This window comes from Hyla sarda, chromosome 12 (genome assembly GCF_029499605.1).
Source record: "Hyla sarda isolate aHylSar1 chromosome 12, aHylSar1.hap1, whole genome shotgun sequence".
Taxonomy (NCBI): Eukaryota; Metazoa; Chordata; class Amphibia; order Anura; family Hylidae; genus Hyla; species Hyla sarda.
In genome coordinates this window covers 83214477-83233413 of record NC_079200.1, presented here as the reverse complement: position 1 = coordinate 83233413, position 18937 = coordinate 83214477, and the positions used below count along the sequence as shown (strand labels likewise).

Genomic DNA, 18937 nt, shown 5'->3' with positions numbered 1-18937 from the left:
TGTAGGGGTATGTGTATATGTAGTGTTTTTTACTTTTTATTTTATTTTGTGTTAGTGTAGTGTAGTGTTTTTAGGGTACAGTCACATGAGCTGCCGCGCAAAATTTGCTGCATCGTAAACTTGCAGCCTGATACTCACTGTAAGCCCCTGCCCATGTGAATGTATCCTGTACATTCACAGTCGGGGACCTCCAGCTGTTGCAAAACTACAACTCCCAGCATGCACAGTCTATCAGCTGGAGGCACACGGGTTGGGAAACACTGAGTTAGGAAACAGACAATGTTTCCCAACCAGTGTGCCACCAGTTGTTGCAAAACCACAACTCTCAGCATTCTCAAACATGCTGGGAGTAGTAGTTCGGCAACATCTTTAGAGCCAGATGTTGCCGAACTACAACTCCCAGCATGCTTGGAGTTGTAGTTTTTCAACATCTGGAGGACTACAGTTTGCAGACCACTAATACAGTGGTTCTCAATCTGTGCCCTTCCAGATGTTGCAAAACTACAACTCCCAGTATGCCAAAACTGTCCAGGAATGCTGGGAGTTGTAGTTCTGCAACATCTGAAGGGCCAGATGTTACAGAACTACAACTCCCAGCATGCCTGGACAGTAAGGGCATGCTGAGGATGTGTAGTTTTGCAACATCTGGAAGGGCACAGTGGTCTCCAAACTGTGGACCTCCAGATGTTGCAAAACTGCAACTCCCAGCATGCCCAGACGCCAATGGCTGTCTGGGCATGCTGGGAGTTGTAGTTTACAGGGTCCCAATACAGCAATGCATGTTGCTTTACGGCGACGTGCATTGCTGTAAAGGGCCCGGCCGCGGCTGAAGATCTACTCACCTGTCGCCGCCGCCGTCTTCATCGCCGGGATCCGGGTCTTCAGGGACGAGGTAAGTACCGGGGCCGGTCCCCAGCACTCCCCCGTCCCCCACCGCATCCTCCGGTCTTCCTCCCGTCCTCTCCGGACTTTCAGGGGCCGGGCAGGACGGGAGGAAGTAACCGCCCCCCCTCCTGCGATTGGTCGGTTAACTAACCGACAGATTGCAGGGTATAGGAGGAGGTGGCAGGCTTGCCACCTCGCTCCTATACGTTAGCATGGCCCTGGCTGTCTGTGACAGCCAGGATCATGCGAAATTACCGGGCGGTCGGGTCCCAGAGACCCGATCAGCCCGGTATCGCCGCAGATCGCAAGGGCGATTTCCCCTCGGCGTTTGCCCGCAGATCGCAAGGGCCCCCCTCGGCGTTTGCCCTGGATGCCTGCTGAAGGATTTCAGCAGGCATCCAGTTCCGATCTCTGCCCGGCACGCGGCAGAGACCGGAAAACGCCAGGGCGTACTAGTACGCCCTGGGTCCTTAAGGCCCAGGGTGTGAGGGCGTATCCATACGCCCTGGGTCCTTAAGAGGTTAAGGAAATCCAGAAAACATGACCTTTTGGGGGGGTCTTAAGGACCACACTTAAGAAACACTTCTCTAAAGGATCTACAGCATCCCTGATAGGTAAATCAAGGCTTTCCTTTTATTTCATATCACCCATAATGTTTTTGACAGCTGTGTTTTTTGTTGCTACTACTGAATGGACCAATTCTACTTCCTGAATTGAATCCCTTCTTGCTCTTCTTTTTGTTTTCAACAGCTGGCTTAATGTAACCCCTTCCTTTCTGTGCTGCTGCTGCTGTTACTTTCATTTTTGCTCACATAGCACCTTGTAAAAGTCATCAGTAACATCTTCTCCCCAACATGCCATCTGTAGTGCTGTAATGTAAATCTCCCAGCCTGTCTGGTTCATTGTACTTTCACTATGTCATGCCATAGCAGTAAGGAGTAAATGATGTGCTTGATAATAGAAGTGGCAGCACTAAAATCACCTTGTCACTACTCTGAAGGGTTAATGCCGGTTTTTAAAAATCTTTTGCGATTACAGGTACACTTTAATAAATCCTGAGGCCAGGGCATGGCATTGCTGTGATTTGCCTGTTGCCTGGAGGATGTTCATAGATTAGATGATTAATTCATGTGTAACAAAGCAAATAAGCAAGTTCTGCATCCAAAAGTTAGACGTGAAGTGATGTCAGCCGGATCTCCCGATGCCAAGCGGTGATCAGCATTCTCGTGTCTAATACAGAGCTTTAAGTCCGTGGGTTTGGACGTCTGTCTGCATTGCTATGAGGTCATATTTGGAGCTGAGCATTGTATCTTCAGAACAGTATCTTCTTTCTTATGGAGACGGCTCAAGCATCTTGTGCTAGAAATTGTTTACTGTTAAGTAACAAGGAAAGTTGTAAATTGCATATATACATAATAGAATAAGAAACAACACACAGTAATGTACTTAAGCCAGTTAGGGGTTTGTGGGCAGCAAGAAGTATACAAAGTATACAGTATATACCACAGTGTAACCTGTACATGCAAGAATTGGATCTCAGTTGAGGTTGTGCTGTCCTCCTCTGTGTGTAACACTGCCCTTACCGATTGAGGAGTTTGTCTGGGTAGAATATTGTATAGATATAAAACTCTAAAATACACCTAAACAATTGTATGTTACACCCAACTACTCAGTTTTATCTAATGCCCTATCAACATCATGTTTCGTGATTCTGTTGCAGTTATATGTCGGGAACCTAAAAAAGAATTCTAACATAAACAACGGCATTCTGCAGTAGGCCCAAAATGTATACTTTTTCTTGCAGGACTTAAAAGTATCGTCTGCTATAGAGTGTATCTAACTTACATGATTATTATATTCTATTATAGATTGTATCTAACTCAGATGATACATTACACCCTATTACAGAGTCTAAGTGATACAAGACATTATACCCTACTGTAGAGTATATCTAACCTACATAATACATTATACCCTACTAATGGGCTGTAAATCCCAGGTAGCTACTGAGAATTTTGTCCTGGAGCATTTATGTTATGGGTCAGTAAAAATTTAAATCACCCCTCTCAGTCAACGGCGTAAATGCTAAATAATTAAAAATGCCAATTTTTGGTCACAGACAGTACATCCCATAAAACATTATCAAAAAGTAAAAACTACTGCTCATGGTTTAAAAACTTTTTGCTGGCACCTAAATTCAAAATTAATTTCTCAAGCCCTGCCCTACTATAGAAGGTATCTAATCAACATGAGACATTACAGTCTACTGTAGAGTGTACCCGACTGACATCTAGCATGCTATATAACTTCCTACTGTAGAATGTATCTAGCTAACATGCTACATTAAATCCTACTGCAGAGAATTAATTACACCCTACTGTAGATTGTATCTAACTGATCCAACTGACATGATACATTTCATCCTATTATAGAGTGTATCTAGCTAATATGCTACATTACATCCTACTGTAGAGTGTATTTTACTGACATGAAACATTCCATCCTACTGTAGAGTGTATCTAACTGACATGAAACATTACATCCTACTGTAGAGTGTATCTAACTGACGTGACACGTTACATCCTACTGTAGAGTGTATCTAACTGACATGACACATTACACCCTACTGAATGAAAGGGCTGACATTTTTAAGTTTTCCGACCAGGCAACCTAATTCACTTTAATGTGGCCATGCTAAGGAAAAAAATAAAGGGGATGTGGTGCTAAACATATTCTGTGGCCACATTCACTTCCGGATCAGTGGAGGTCCAAGAGTTCAGAATCCCACCATGTCATATGATATCCTAGCAATATGAATATTTATAATATGAGGATGCCCCTTTATTTGCTTAAGAAACAGTATGTATATGGTGGTACTGGTCCTTAAATGATAATTTATAGATAAAGGTATGTATCTAAAATCTAAAGGTTTAAACCAACTGCCCAAATAAAAAATAAAACAAATGAAATAGAAATACAAATTATTATCATGACACAAACTGTTAAACTAACCCATGCTAAAACTGACTACACTGAATCTGGTTCTAAAATTGATCTGGTTAAAGGGTATGGATACTTTTCCAACAAACTTTTAGTTCTCCAGTGCATTACATTAAAAATACTAAAGCAGCAAATTATGTGTGGTCTACAGCTCCCATGCAGAGCGCTATGTATCTTCATGGTTACAGACTACATACAAGCCATGTGTAGTCTGACCCTGCAGCCATGTGTCCCTCCCGTTTAATGGCAACTGGTTAAGTGAATAGATAACTCAATTCACACACTTACATTTTCATGATGTTTTAGTGTGTTGGGGTCTTGCAGCTCTAATGCACTAATGGCTACTTTACCACCTGCTCACAGATGACTTTCTGTCTCCCTTGTTTCCTTCCCCTCTCCTTATAGACTCCCCCTCTATGTCAGTCGGCAAGTTACTCTGTGTAATGTTAAATAGTGTTGAGCGGCATAGGCCATATTCGAATTCGCGAATATTGGCGAATATATGGACGAATATTCGCAATATATTTGCGAATATTCGCATATTCGTAATATTCTCATTTTATTTTCGCATATGCGAAACTTCGCGTATACGAAAATTTACATATGCGAAAATTTACATATGCGAAAATTAGCATATACAAAATTTAGCATAAGTGAAAATTCGCAAATGCGAAAATTAGCATATGCACATTTTCGCATATGCGAAAATTCGCACACCAGTATCACACAGTAGTATTCGAGCCTTCTTTACACCACACAAGCTGGAAGCAGAGAGGGATGATCACTGTGATGTGTACTGTGAAAAAAAAAACTTTAAAAAAAACGAATATTCGTAATTACGAATATATGGTGCTATATTCGCGAATATTCGCAAATAAAATTCGAATTGCGAATATTCGCGAGCAACACTAATGTTAAATAGTCCCATGTTAGTGTCATATATTGTTACCCTGGTTGTTATGTAAGCGCCCTGGAACCAAGGGCGCTATATAAATAAATAATAATAAATAGCATTAGGCTCTGCGCTGACCTCACCGCACCCCTCCTTTTTCCTGGGGTTGAGGGCAGTGATGATTTGTAATGTCTTTTGTCCATGCTGTCCCTACACTGATGACAGGCAATGTCCCTAGCAGAGACCCGTGCCACTCAAGGTCTGTATACAGAGGCTTCTGACCTTAGAGCCCAGTGTGAGTCACTTCTGAGTAACAGAACTATTATTAGCTCTGGTCAGCCAGCGGAGGAATGCAGCCTGCACAAAGATACCAGAAAATGGAGGTTAGAGCTACGCGCCTGAGAATACCACAGCTCCTGATGACTAAACCAGAGCAGCCGAGAGGAGGATGCAGGGGATGAAAAGGTGCAGGATGAAGAAGGATCAGCTTATGTTAGGACATTATATACACTTGTTATACTGTCACACCAGCCCCATTTCTACCCAACAGCCATGTATCAGAGACAAGAAAAATGGAGCTGCCCATATCCAAGTAGGTGACAACAATGGATCCACTGAAGAGGGCGAAGGCCAAGGTATGTTATCAGGCAGCCTAAACGGATTCAGCCTAGATTTTAAATAGGTATTTGAACACATTTTGCATACATCAAAAATATAACTGAACATAATAAATATATCTTATTAGACAAAAACATGTCTCTTCTTTCATCAACCTCCCCTCGTTTTTCTAATCTTTTCTGAAAATCAGCTCAGTTATGTCCAGTGTCTGCAAGACAAGCCAATACAATACAATACAAGTCTATGGAGGGAGCTTTGCCCACCAGCTCTGGAAGAACTGCAAATTGAAGGTGAAGCCTACAGAGCAGAAATCTGCTGAAAAAAAATCCATATACAAGTTATAAAATGGAAATAGTGCTACTTCTCATGTACACAAACAGGACAGCTTATCCTGAATAGTCAACTGAAATTACAGGCATACTTTAACATTTCACACCGCATAATCTGAAGGGAAGTGTTGTCTCTTTTTCACAAAAACACATGACTCCTTAGTAACACACATTGGCCCAGATTCAGCAAACTGTGTGAGAGAAAAAACTAGTGTGATTTTCCCACTGCAACCAATGGTGTGTTGCTGACGTGAAAGCTGAGCTGTGATTGGTGTTGGAAAATCACTGTTATAAATTCAGTAATAGGTATGAATGCATGGAATTTTGTACTAGCTCTAATTAGGGAAGGTGGCATCATCTTCTCCTTCTGGCAGCCTGGAGTCATCTTTTCTGTCTAATGTAACACAGTATATGATAAAGGGGCTTTACCTGCTGCAGCTCTACATTAATGTGTTCTGTAAGACTCGTGCTGTGATTGGGGAGGGAAGCCTTTGATTTGTCAAACCATACAGCATGGCAGATATCGCATTAGAAAATGCCTGCCCACTTAGCAATCATGGATGGTAGAAAATGTACAGTTACATAATCCACGTACATTATTTCTGGCTGCATGATACCAAATTTATGTTGCCTCTTCAGAAAACAGCTTTTGAGGTGTGGCCAGTGGTCAAGAAATTGCTACAATACACTGACACAATGATAGTCATGCCCTTATGGTATAACTATTTATTTCTAACTTTCTTGATCGATGCTTTTGTGGCGTAACTAGTGCTACTAACTGGGGTGCAGGGTGTATAGATCCTGTGCATGACTCGGGGTTGTTAGATGTAGCACATTCGTGATGCCAGGGCACCGTTAACCTACACGGTCCGAGGATACAACCGCTTCTCCTGGTTCAGGCGCGGGATAATAAATACACTGGTGCCAGGATACAGATAACGGTCTCTTTACTTTGCTGGAGGTAGCAGATCTCAAACAATACAGTAACTTGTGCAGAGAGATGGGCAGGGGGGAACCCTGCTGGGAGTTGAAGTTGCTGTTGAATTCAGCTTTAAGATTAGTAACAGCACAAGCTGAGTTGAAAGACTTGACTGACTGAAGTAGAGATTTTCCCCAAGAGCTTTACTTACCACCAAGCTTTGAAAATTCACCGCTGGGGTCTTTTCCTTAGATTTGGTGTGGCTGTAGATTTTTTTAGACTTCCCCCTTAGGCTTCTCCTCAGTTTGCTAGCTGGAACACACTCCTTCTACTGTAATGTCCTTTTTTTATGTTTTTATGCATTTTTCTATTTTTGTTCCTGTTCAGACATTACGTTTGTGTCTGAACAGATTCTGTGCTAATTCTCCCTGTTTTGGGAGGAGTTAATGCTTTCAGCATTTGGCATTCTGGGTGGGGTTATTTAGCCCCTAGCTCTGCTGGAACTCAGCGGGTAATTAGATCTGTTCTCTGACCATGACTTGTTTATTATGCACCTTAGCTATGTCTGTTTGAGCACATTTATCCTGAGTTTTAACCATGGTTATCTCTCCTGTTTGATATACAGTGACCCCCCGACCTACGATGGCCCCGACATATGATCAAATCGACATACGATGGCCTCTCAGAGGCCATCGCATGTCGATGTCAGCATCGACAGACAATGCTTTTTTATGTCTGGGCCATCGCATTAAGTGCTATCCGGCAGCGCAAAATGCTTAAGCTGCTGCCGGATAGCAGCTTAATGTTCCCCGTGTGGTGCGGTAAGTATTACTTACCCCTCCACGATGCTACGGGGTGCCCTCCGGGTCCAGCGCTGGTCTTCCGGTGTCTTCTCGGCCCTCTCCGATGACGTCAATACGCTGCTGCGCACGTCATCCAATAGGAATGGCGTACGCAGCGGCGTAATTACGTCGCTACGCAGGCCCAGTAAGGCCTTGTGGAAGACAGCAGAGGACCGGAGAAGACAGCAGAGGACCGGAGAAGACAGCGGAGGACAGGAGAAGACAGCGGAGAGCCCAGCGGAGGCCCGGGGTCACCATCGGGAGCAGCGGGGACACCATCGCGAGCGACGGGGACAGGTGAGTACAGCTTCCTATACTTTACATTGCACGAATCCCTCAACATACGATGGATTCGACAAACGATGGCTCGTTTGGAACGAATTACCATCGTATGTTGAGGGACCACTGTATACATTTTAGCCTGCTTTGTTTTAGTACATATGTCGGGTTTTAGTATTTTGAATGTTTGTTCTGATTTTGTTATTGTAGCCTTAGTCTTTATTCACACTGTGGTTTTGTCAGTCCTGTTTTTACCTTTTTTATTCCTGCTATTTCTAGGATAGAATCCTATAAATAAATAAATACTACTGGCGCAACAAATATACAGGGTGGACCATTTATATGTATACACCTTAATAAAATGGGAATGGTTGGTGATATTATCCCCTGGTTGGACTTGATGGACGTATGTCTTTTTTCAACCATACTAACTATATATTAACTTCATGTTTGTGGCACATTAGTATATGTGAGGGGGGAAACTTTTCAAGATGGGTGGTGACCATGGCGGCCATTTTGAAGTTGGCCATTTTGAATCCAACTTTTGTCTTTTCAATAAGAAGAGGGTCATACGACACATCAAACTTATTGGGAATTTCACAAGAAAAACAATGATGCACTTGGTTTTAACGTAACGTTATTCTTTCATGAGTTATTTACAAGTTTCTAACCACTTATAAAATGTGTTCAATGTGCTGCCCATTGTGTTGGATTGTCAATGCAACTCTCTTCTCCCACTCTTCACACACTGATAGCAACACCACAGGAGAAATGCTAGCACAGGCTTCCAGTATCCGTAGTTTCAGGTGCTGCACATCTCGTATCTTCACAGCATAGACAATTGCCTTCAGATGAACCCAAATATAAAAGTCTAAGGGGGTCAGATCGGGAGTGTCACGATGCCGGCTGGCAGGTAGTGGACCCTCTGTGCCAGAGAGGGATTGGCGTGGACCGTGCTAGTGGACCGGTTCTAAGCCACTACTGGTATTCACCAGAGCCCGCCGCAAAGCGGGATGGTCTTGCTGCGGCGGTAGTGACCAGGTCGTATCCACTAGCAACGGCTCACCTCTCTGGCTGCTGAAGATAGGCGCGGTACAAGGGAGTAGGCAGAAGCAAGGTCGGACGTAGCAGAAGGTCGGGGCAGGCAGCAAGGATCGTAGTCAGGGGCAACGGCAGAAGGTCTGGAAACACTGGCAAGGGACACACAAGGAACGCTTTCACTGGCACTAAGGCAACAAGATCCGGCAAGGGAGTGCAAGGGAAGTGAGGTAATATAGGGAAGTGCACAGGTGATAACCCTAATTGGAACCACTGCGCCAATCAGCGGCGCAGTGGCCCTTTAAATCGCAGAGACCCGGCGCGCGCGCGCCCTAGGGAGCGGGGCCGCGCGCGCCGGGACAGAACAGACGGGGAGCGAGTCAGGTAGGGGAGCCGGGGTGCGCATCGCGAGCGGGCGCTACCCGCATCGCGAATCGCATCCCGGCTGGCAGCAGGATCGCAGCGCCCCGGGTCAGAGGACGTGACCGGAGCGCTGCAGCGGAGGGGGAGAAGCGAGCGCTCCGGGGAGGAGCGGGAACCCGGAGCGCTCGGCGTAACAGTACCCCCCCCCTTGGGTCTCCCCCTCTTCTTGGAGCCTGAGAACCTGAGGAGCAGACTTTTGTCAAGGATGTTGTCCTCAGGTTCCCAGGATCTCTCTTCAGGACCACAACCCTCCCAGTCTACTAAAAAAAAATTTTTCCCTCTGACCTTTTTGGCAGCCAAAATCTCCTTGACCGAGAAGACGTCCGAGGAGCCGGAAACAGGAGTGGGAGGAACAGATTTGGGAGAAAAACGGTTGAGGATGAGTGGTTTGAGAAGAGAGACGTGAAAGGCATTAGGGATACGAAGAGAAGGAGGAAGAAGAAGTTTATAAGAGACAGGATTAATTTGACACAAAATTTTGAAAGGACCAAGATAGCGTGGTCCCAACTTGTAGCTAGGGACACGGAAGCGGACATATTTAGCGGAGAGCCATACCTTGTCTCCAGGGGAAAAAACGGGGGGAGCTCTTCTTTTCTTATCCGCGAATCTCTTCATGCGTGAAGAAGTCTGTAAGAGAGAATTTTGGGTCTCTCTCCATATAATGGAAAGGTCACGAGAAATTTCATCCACAGCGGGCAGACCAGAGGGCAAGGGGGTAGGGAGGGGGGGAAGAGGGTGACGGCCGTACACCACGAAAAATGGGGATTTGGAGGAAGATTCAGAGACCCTGAAGTTATACGAGAATTCGGCCCATGGAAGGAGATCTGCCCAGTCATCCTGGCGGGAGGAAACAAAATGTCGCAAATAATCACCCAGGATCTGGTTAATTCTTTCTACTTGTCCATTGGACTGGGGATGATATGCAGAGGAAAAATTTAATTTAATCTTGAGTTGTTTACAGAGAGCTCTCCAGAATTTAGACACGAATTGGACCCCTCTATCCGAGACAATCTGCGTAGGCAACCCGTGAAGACGAAAAATGTGTACAAAAAATTGTTTAGCCAACTGAGGCGCAGAAGGAAGACCAGGAAGAGGGATGAAATGTGCCATTTTGGAGAATCGATCAACGACCACCCAAATAACGGTGTTGCCACGGGAAGGGGGTAAATCAGTAATAAAATCCATACCAATCAGAGACCAAGGCTGTTCGGGGACAGGCAGAGGATGAAGAAAACCAGCGGGCTTCTGGCGAGGAGTCTTATCCCGGGCACAGATAGTGCAGGCTCGCACAAAGTCCCCGACATCCGTCTCCAGAGTCGGCCACCAATAGAAGCGGGAGATGAGTTGCACAGATTTCTTGATGCCCGCATGACCTGCGAGATGGGAGGAGTGACCCCATTTGAGGATTCCGAGGCGTTGGCGTGGAGAAACAAAGGTCTTTCCTGGAGGAGTCTGCCTGATGGAGGCAGGAGAAGTGGAGATCAGGCAGTCAGGTGGAATGATGTGTTGCGGAGGGAGATCAACTTCTGAGGCATCCGAGGAACGAGAGAGAGCATCGGCCCTAATGTTCTTATCGGCAGGACGAAAGTGAATCTCAAAATTAAATCGGGCAAAGAACAGAGACCACCGGGCCTGGCGAGGATTCAGCCGTTGGGCCGACTGGAGGTAGGAGAGGTTCTTGTGGTCGGTGTAGATAATGACAGGAAATCTTGATCCCTCCAGCAGATGCCTCCATTCCTCAAGTGCTAATTTAATGGCTAGAAGTTCTCGATCCCCGATGGAGTAGTTCCTCTCCGCTGGAGAGAAGGTCCTAGAGAAAAAACCACAAGTGACAGCATGCCCGGAAGAATTTTTTTGTAGAAGAACAGCTCCAGCTCCTACTGAGGAGGCATCAACCTCCAATAGGAAGGGTTTGGAAGGGTCAGGTCTGGAGAGCACGGGAGCCGAAGAAAAGGCAGACTTGAGTCGTTTAAAGGAGTCCTCTGCTTGAGGAGGCCAAGACTTGGGATCAGCATTTTTCTTGGTTAAAGCCACGATAGGAGCCACAATGGTAGAAAAATGTGGAATAAATTGCCTGTAATAATTGGCGAACCCCAAAAAGCGTTGGATAGCACGGAGTCCGGAGGGGCGTGGCCAATTTAAGACGGCAGAGAGTTTGTCTGGATCCATCTGTAGTCCCTGGCCAGAGACCAAATATCCTAGAAAAGGAAGAGATTGGCATTCAAACAGACATTTCTCAATTTTGGCATAGAGTTGGTTGTCACGAAGTCTCTGAAGAACCATACGGACATGCTGGCGGTGTTCTTCTAGATTGGCAGAAAAAATTAGGATATCGTCCAGATATACCACAACACAGGAGTATAACAGATCACGAAAAATTTCATTGACAAAGTCTTGGAAGACGGCAGGGGCATTGCACAGTCCAAAGGGCATGACCAGATACTCAAAGTGTCCATCTCTGGTGTTAAATGCCGTTTTCCACTCGTCCCCCTCTCTGATGCGGATGAGGTTATAGGCGCCTCTTAAGTCCAATTTAGTGAAGATGTGGGCACCTTGGAGGCGATCAAAGAGTTCAGAGATGAGGGGTAAGGGGTAGCGGTTCTTAACCGTGATTTTATTAAGACCGCGGTAGTCAATGCAAGGACGTAGGGAGCCATCTTTTTTGGACACAAAGAAAAATCCGGCTCCGGCAGGAGAGGAGGATTTACGGATAAAGCCCTTTTTTAGATTCTCCTGGACGTATTCGGACATGGCAAGAGTCTCTGGGGCAGAGAGAGGATAAATTCTGCCCCGGGGTGGAGTAGTACCCGGGAGGAGGTCGATAGGGCAATCATAAGGCCTGTGAGGAGGTAGAGTCTCAGCTTGTTTTTTGCAGAAAACATCCGCGAAGTCCATATAGGCCTTAGGGAGACCGGTTACTGGAGGAACCACAGAGTTACGGCAAGGGTTATTGGGAACCGGTTTTAGACAGTTCTTGGAACAAGAGGACCCCCAACTCTTGATCTCCCCAGTGGACCAATCCAGGGTTGGGGAATGAAGTTGAAGCCAGGGAAGTCCAAGGAGAATCTCCGAGGTGCAATTGGGGAGGACCAAAAGTTCAATCCTCTCATGATGAGATCCGATGCTCATAAGAAGGGGCTCCGTGCGGAAACGTATGGCACAGTCCAATCTTTCATTATTTACACAATTGATGTAGAGGGGTCTGGCGAGACTGGTCACTGGGATGTTGAACCTGTTGACGAGAGAGGCCAAAATAAAATTTCCTGCAGATCCAGAGTCCAAGAAGGCCACTGTAGAGAAGGAGAAGGCAGAGGCAGACATCCGCACAGGCACAGTAAGACGTGGAGAAGCAGAGTAGACATCAAGGACTGTCTCACCTTTGTGCGGAGTCAGCGTACGTTTTTCCAGGCGGGGAGGACGGATAGGACAATCCCTCAGGAAGTGTTCGGTACTAGCACAGTACAGGCAGAGGTTCTCCATACGGCGTCGTGTCCTCTCTTGAGGTGTCAGGCGAGACCGGTCGACCTGCATAGCCTCCACGGCGGGGGGCACAGGAACAGATTGCAGGGTACCAGAGGAGAGAGGAGCCGAGGAGACGAAACGCCTCGTGCGAACAGAGTCCATATCTTGACGGAGTTCCTGACGCCTTTCAGAAAAACGCATGTCAATGCGAGTGGCTAGGTGAATAAGTTCATGTAGATTAGCAGGAATTTCTCGTGCGGCCAGAACATCTTTAATGTTGCTGGATAGGCCTTTTTTGAAGGTCGCGCAGAGGGCCTCATTATTCCAGGACAATTCTGAAGCAAGTGTACGGAATTGTACGGCATACTCGCCAACGGAAGAATTACCCTGGACCAGGTTCAACAGGGCAGTCTCAGCAGAAGAGGCTCGGGCAGGTTCCTCAAAGACACTTCGGATTTCCGAGAAGAAGGAGTGTACAGAGGCAGTGACGGGGTCATTGCGGTCCCAGAGCGGTGTGGCCCATGACAGGGCTTTTCCGGACAGAAGACTGACTACGAAAGCCACCTTAGACCTTTCAGTGGGAAACAGGTCCGACATCATCTCCAGATGCAGGGAACATTGGGAAAGGAAGCCACGGCAAAACTTAGAGTCCCCATCAAATTTATCCGGCAAGGATAAGCGTATCCCAGGGGCGGCCACTCGCTGCGGAGGAGGTGCAGGAGCTGGCGGAGGAGATGACTGCTGAAGCTGTGGTAGCAACTGTTGTAGCATAACGGTCAGTTGAGACAGCTGTTGGCCTTGTTGCGCAATCTGTTGTGACTGCTGGGCGACCACCGTGGTGAGGTCAGCGACAACTGGCAGAGGAACTTCAGCGGGATCCATGGCCGGATCTACTGTCACGATGCCGGCTGGCAGGTAGTGGACCCTCTGTGCCAGAGAGGGATTGGCGTGGACCGTGCTAGTGGACCGGTTCTAAGCCACTACTGGTATTCACCAGAGCCCGCCGCAAAGCGGGATGGTCTTGCTGCGGCGGTAGTGACCAGGTCGTATCCACTAGCAACGGCTCACCTCTCTGGCTGCTGAAGATAGGCGCGGTACAAGGGAGTAGGCAGAAGCAAGGTCGGACGTAGCAGAAGGTCGGGGCAGGCAGCAAGGATCGTAGTCAGGGGCAACGGCAGAAGGTCTGGAAACACTGGCAAGGGACACACAAGGAACGCTTTCACTGGCACTAAGGCAACAAGATCCGGCAAGGGAGTGCAAGGGAAGTGAGGTAATATAGGGAAGTGCACAGGTGATAACCCTAATTGGAACCACTGCGCCAATCAGCGGCGCAGTGGCCCTTTAAATCGCAGAGACCCGGCGCGCGCGCGCCCTAGGGAGCGGGGCCGCGCGCGCCGGGACAGAACAGACGGGGAGCGAGTCAGGTAGGGGAGCCGGGGTGCGCATCGCGAGCGGGCGCTACCCGCATCGCGAATCGCATCCCGGCTGGCAGCAGGATCGCAGCGCCCCGGGTCAGAGGACGTGACCGGAGCGCTGCAGCGGAGGGGGAGAAGCGAGCGCTCCGGGGAGGAGCGGGAACCCGGAGCGCTCGGCGTAACAGGGAGACCTTGGGGGCCATTCAATTGGCCCACGAAGACCAATCCACTTTCAAGGAAACTGTTCATCTAGGAATGCTCGGACCTGACACTCATAATGTGGTGGTGCACCATCTTGCTGGAAGAACTCAGGGAATGTGCCAGCTTCAGTGTATAAAGAGGAAAACATATCATCATGTAGCAATTTCGCATATCCAGTGGCCTTGAGGTTTCCATTGATGAAGAATGGCCCCACTATCTTTGTACCCCATATACCACACCATACCATAAATTTTTGTGTTCCAACAGTCTTGTAGGGATCTATCCAATGTGTGTTAGTGTCAGACCAATAGCAGTGGTTTTGTTTGTTAACTTCACCATTCATATAAAAGTCTGCCTCTTCACTGAACAAAATCTTCTGCGTAAACTGAGGGTCCTGTTCCAATTTTTGTTTTGCCCATTCTGCAGCACCTGAAACTACGGATACTGGAAGCCTGTGCTAGCATTTCTCCTGAGGTGTTGCTATCAGTGTGTGAAGAGTGGGAGAAGAGGGATGCATTGACAATCCAACACAATGGGCAGCACATTGAACACATTTTATAAGTGGTCAGAAACTTGTAAATAACTCATGAAAGAATAAAGTTACATTAAAACCAAGCACATCATTGTTTGATGTGTCACATGATCATCTTCCTATTGAAAAAACAAAAGTTGGATTCAAAATGGCTGACTTCAAAATGGCCACCATGGTAACCTCCATCTTGAAAAGTTTCCCCCTCACATGTACTAATGTGCCACAAACAGGTAGTTAATATCACAAACCATTCCCATTTTATTAAGGTGTATCCATATAAATGGCCCACCCTGTATGTTTATAATGTATTGCGTTTATTTTACTACTTGCTTAAAAACTTGGAATATTGCACAAAGCCCTGATAGAGGATCGTATCTCTGTGGGTCACTGGAAGGCGTTGTATGTAGCCTCTGTTCCTATATAGCCAAAGAATATGTATATATAAGTCTAAGATCTCATGTGAAATATACCAACCAGTTTTAAATAGTGCAGCTGGGATATATTATACCCACCTAATGCTGATAAATTTGATTGTGTAATAAAAAACTTCCGTTATATAGACCATGAGCAAAACTGTATATAGATAGTGTGCATCTACGGAAAGTAAATATTGTTAATACTCTTATGCATAAAGAATAATTCGGGGATACTTTAATATTCACGGTATCTTACCCTAATATATGTAAAATTCCTATAGATATATTGAAGTCCAAGTTTATTTGAGCAGCTGAAGCACTCTGATATCCGAATTTGAAGTTAGGTGGGCTGTTCCTTCTGTGTGTTAAGGTATATGTTACGTAAGACACAGGGGTTTGTCAAATGTATGCCCTCTATGAACCCAGGCGTTTAATTACGTACCTGTAGTTAGCGAGATGTGCATCGGTTCGGATGAACGGGATTCAATTCCGTGCGGATCTGGTCTGGAATGTCCTGATGTTCACTTCTACGATGGAACCGGTCGGGAGACTGCCCTGGCCGGTGGCGTCTCTACCATACCTGGTTCTGCTGAATTGCGCGTTGGTGAGCTAATTGCCATTGGTGATGTCACTACGGGAATGCGGATTGTCCAAAAAACCTCCAACGTGTTTTGAAGGCAGTATCGGCCTCCTTCGTCTGGGATAGGTGCTTGATGGATCCTTCACTATTCTGAAATGGTTTACAAATTTTTTATGACATTCCTCCAGCTCTGCCTCGTTCTTGTATGTATTAAGTTCTTTTATGTTCTTTTAAAGTTTTTCATTTAGATATTATAACGTGGGATACTGTGCTGTAGGGCTGTTGTTAATATCAGTCTTCCAGTCTCAAAGTCCATATTGAGGCCATGTGGAGCTCCCGTTTTAAATTCAAATATCCACTTAGCCTCCACTCTGGACATATGGGCAATGTAATATCCTCCCCGCCAGTGTGGTGTAATTTTTTCAATGCCCCAAAAAATTGAATCCTTCATTGTGGATTTGTGTTTATCTCACTATACAGATAGTGGATGCCTCTCCTATCCCCGGCCGACATTATAGAGATGCTCAGATATTCTTTGGGACAGTAATCTTTTTGTTTGTCCAATATGCCATTTTTTTGCAAGGGCATCTGATTCCATATATTACCCCCTTCGTTTTGCAATGAATGTGACTATGGTTTTCTTTATATCTCTGTTTTCTATGGATAAAATAGGTTTTAAATTATCCATGCTGCGGCATGCTTTTAGTTATTCTTGGGGGGGATAAAAGGCGCATTATATTATCTGGTAGTTTGTTGATGGTTTTTATTTTTTATTGTGTGTGCTACTAAGTTGCCCAAATTTTGTGCCTTTTTAAAAATAAGAAGGTTCATCTGATTTTTTTTTCTCCGATTATTTTATCATTTTTTTAGTATATCCCAATGTCTCCTAATTATTTGTTTAAACAGATAGCTTTGGTTTGAATGATTTTTTAGGGGCTATACCAATAATATGTTAATTTTGAGGCCGATAGCCGATAACATATACCGATATTCCGGTATAGGTTATCGGCTACCCCCCCCCCCCCCCCGGCCCCACAGAGGCCACTGCAGAACAATTATTTAAAGCGGGCGCTTTAAATCAATGAACTGCAGCGGCTTTTGCGGGGCCAGAGACCGCCACCGCCGCCACCCGCTACTCTTCCCCTGCCTGTCCTGGGGTCCTCCCTAGCCCAACCACCGCCTCTGCCCAATTGCCTCCCCCATCCCCGGTTTTATAATTACCTGTTCCCGGGGTCCACTCTACTTCTGGCTCTAGCGGCGTCCTGAGCTGTCACTGTGCGTACTGACGGTGACGTCACGTTGAGGACGTCACTTGTCATTACCCAGCGCACAGCAGAAGTAGTGCGGACCCCAGGCCCCGGGAACAGGTAATTATAAAATGGGGATGGGGGAGGCAATGGGGCAGTGGCGGCGGTTTCGAGGGGGGGGGGGGGGTCAGGGCATTATCGATACGGATAATGTCAAAAATTGTGAATATCGGACGATAATATCGGCCAAACCGATAATCGTTCCATCCCTATTTGGTAGTTTGATTTTTTCTTTTTTTTCTTCCTCTTTTTTGTTCTTATTTTTGTTCATAAGTAGTGTTTCTCTTTCTATTAGTGCCACTTCCCTGCTGGTTTGGTTGAGTATTTGTTCTTCATACCCTCTGTTTAGGATTTTATTCTTTAAATTTATAGCTTCTCGTTCATATTCCTCCATTCTTGTGCAGTTTCGACTTGCCAGGATAAATTGACTAGATGGAATATTTGCCAACCAAATTGGTAGGTGGCATCTTTCACAGACTCCTGAATGTCTGATCAACTTCTTTGTCATTCAGGAGTCTGAGAAAGCTTTGACTATTTCAGCATGCTGTGAGTTGTAGTTTAGTAACAACTGAAGCTGCAATGTTTGTAAATAACTGTGTTAGAGCAGTGTTGCCTCTAGCTGTTGTAAAACTACAGCTCCCAGCATGTCCACACATCCTTTATCTGTAGTTTTGCATACACTCAATAGAAATCTCCTATACTGGATACCGGTATGCTTTATGGCCGGTATCCAGTATGCTGTAAAATCTAGACTAGTCTGTCTGGCTAAAGACAGGCGACCCCTAGTGGCGGCTATTTTGAGCTTGAATTTCAGGTGAAAATAAAAAAATTTTTTAACAGGTGTATATTGGGAAATGTCATATTATAATGAGTCCTGCAATATATGAAAAGTTTTTAACAATGACAGTGCCTCTTTAAGTATGCCGGTAAATTAACCACGCCTTCCTGCAACATAACATCCACATAGTGGGATAAATTGACTGTTAGGCTGTCAGGATCCGGACTGGTATGTGGAGAGGACACGGGTGGTGGATCCTCTGTGTCAGTGAGGAGATGGCGTGGGCCGTACCAGGGGAACGGAATCTAAGGGGTTACTGGTTTTCACCAGAGCCCGCTGCGGTACACAAGGGAAAGGCAAGAACAAGGTCGGACGTAGCAGAAGGTCTGGGCAGGCAGCAATGGTTCGTAGTCAGGGGCAACGGCAAGGGTCTGGATACACAGGTAATGGAACACAGAAACTCTTTCTCAGGGCACAAGGCAACAAGATCCGGCAGGGACAGGAAGGGGAAGTGGGTTTTTATGGAGTGGGAAGTGCTTAGGAACTAATTGGGCCAGGCACCAATTAATGGTGCACTGGCCCTTTAAATCTGAGAGACCCGGCGCGCGCGCCCTAGAGAGTGCGGGGCCATGCGCGCCGGGGCTGAGCAGAAGGATGGGGCCGGTAAGAGACACGGGGTGAGACCCGCAGAGGAACATCCCCGCAGAGGAACATAGAGCAGCGCTCCCGGTCAGACTCACAGACCGGAGCGCTGCAAGCAGAGGAGTAACGCCGCGAGCGCTCTGGAGGGGAAGCGGGGCCCAGAGCGCTCGGCATTACAGTACCCCCCTTTGGTCTCCCCCTCTTTTTGGAGCCCAGGAACCTATGGATGAGTTCCTTGTCGAGGATATTGTCCTCGGGCTCCCAAGACCTCTCTTCGGGGCCACAATTCTCCCAATCAACAAGAACATTTTTTTTTTACCTCTGACGACCTTGGAGGCGAGGATTTCTTTTACCGAGAAGACGTCAGAGGACCCAGTGA

General features: G+C 46.4%; 1 long non-coding RNA gene across 1 annotated transcript in view; it reads right to left on the bottom strand.

Annotated features, from left to right (window-relative positions):
• Positions 1-1503: 1503 nt before the first annotated feature.
• Positions 1504-18937, bottom strand: part of LOC130297015 (uncharacterized) — a 75972-nt gene continuing 58538 nt past the window's right edge. The window contains exon 3 of the long non-coding RNA XR_008849368.1: positions 1504-2258. This is a non-coding gene — a long non-coding RNA (uncharacterized LOC130297015). The remainder of the gene's footprint in view (positions 2259-18937) is intronic.